The sequence below is a fragment of the Vanellus vanellus genome, assembly GCF_965231255.1.
Source record: "Vanellus vanellus genome assembly, contig: HAP1_SCAFFOLD_45, whole genome shotgun sequence".
Classification (NCBI taxonomy): Eukaryota; Metazoa; Chordata; class Aves; order Charadriiformes; family Charadriidae; genus Vanellus; species Vanellus vanellus.
The window spans coordinates 494,983-496,819 of NW_028128545.1; positions in this window are offsets into that span (position 1 = coordinate 494,983).

Here is a 1,837-nt window from a genome sequence, read left to right on the forward strand (position 1 = left end):
CAGGAAGTGCCCAGAGTATTTGGACAATTTGGAAGAGGCAAAGGATACGCCTCCACAGGGGATGGGGCTCTGGGCTTGACCACTCTGCTTGGTGAAGCACATCAAGGGCTTTCACAGGGGTCTTCACCTTTAAATTTCCTTCTGTACCAAGTGCCTTCAACTTCCTGCTTTACCAGTCCCCAGAGACAGGTGCTTTGTCTGCTCCTTCCCTCTTTAGTGTGGGACGTCATCAGGGCCTGCTAACACCCTCAGAAACATGCAGATTTGCTTCTTTTACTTCCCCAGAAACTTGGTCAGTTTTCAGGAGCTGCAGTTCAGGAACTCGGCACCAGAGGGCTCATTCCCACACAAAACACCCGAAGGAACCAAGTCAGGGCATAGTTTTCCTTTAGTCTTCAGTTCTGACGTGGCTTATTAGAGAGATTTCAGGGGTGCAGTCACAGTGAAAAGATGTCAAAGCAGAGAGACAAAGGGAATAAAATGTTTGATTTTAACTAGCCAGTTTTGCATTAATGCCAATGCATTTGGCTTAGAGGAATGTCTTCAAGTAGACTCTGCACCATCTAGACCCACGTGGATGGACTGGCACAGCTCTTGCACCATCCCTTGCAGGAGGAAGCCCCCTCTCCTAGGCTGAGACATGCATTCAAGATGCAAACCTCTGCAGTGCCCACTTGTCACAGGCCTCCAGGCAGAGGGTGACTCATTCCCCATGACCCTCCAAGCCTGCATCAGCTCTTTTAGCTTTTGCTCCCCAACCCTGAAACTCTCCAGCCCATGGCAGCTTTGGCTTTGGCACCCTCCCTCCATGCAGGGCCAAGGGTTCTCAATTCCTCCTTGGCAGCTGCCCCCGCTTCCACCTCCTGCCGGCTGCCTTTGGGCCCTGGCGCTCTCTCACTTTACACCAGCAGCCTCCTCAGAGGGATGTTTCTCTTCATGGCTATTCAGATAGACCATTCCCGTCCTTGGAGGAGGCTGTCCTGTAAGGCCTATCAGATTTCCTGAGCTCCTTCACCCTTCAGAGCTGCTTCCCAGGGCACCGCTTGTATCAGTCTCCCAAGCACGTCAAAGTGTTCTCCTCTGGAGTCCGCCCATCTGTGCTCCGCTGCTGGCCTTCCTCACTCCTCTTTGGCGTGTGAAACCCCACTATTTCCTGGTCACGACAGCCAGGGCTGACACTGATGATCACATCCTGACCAGCTCTTCCTTGTTGGCCAGGACCAGGGCCAGGTGAGCATCACCCTTCCTGGCCCACCTGGCAGCTGTGTTAAGGAGTCATCCCAAGATCCTCCAGACTGTTGGCACCCTGTTGCTTTGCCTGGCCAGTGAATTCCAGGACACTTACAGGTCCCCATGGAACCTGCTCATGAACCTGGAGACTTCTCCGGGTTTTTGTCAGAAAAGGTTTTCTGCCTCCTCTCCCCGATCAAGGAGTGGATAACTGCCAAGACAGTGTCACCTGGACTGACTTTTCCTCCCATCCTCTCTCACACCAGCTTCCTCAACATGTTGCCCGTCTCGTAGAGGTGCTCCATAGATCTGAGCTGCTCCTTCACAAAGAGGGCATCCCCCCATCTCATCCTCTCTGCCACTCCCTCCAGCAGAGCCTGTACCCTTCCGTTGCAGCACCCCAGCTCAGCAAGCTCTCCGACCACATCTCATTTCACCCCAAAACATCTCCATGCTGTGACAAGACATGGGGCTCCTCCTCGCAGTGCACATTTGGGCTGCAGCCCCTCAGCTGTGGCACCAGGTTGCAGCGCAGGGAAACCTGAGCGCTGGTGCTGACCCGAAGACCCATTGTGCACCGAGCAGTTGGTGCTGCGCTGCGCTGGGC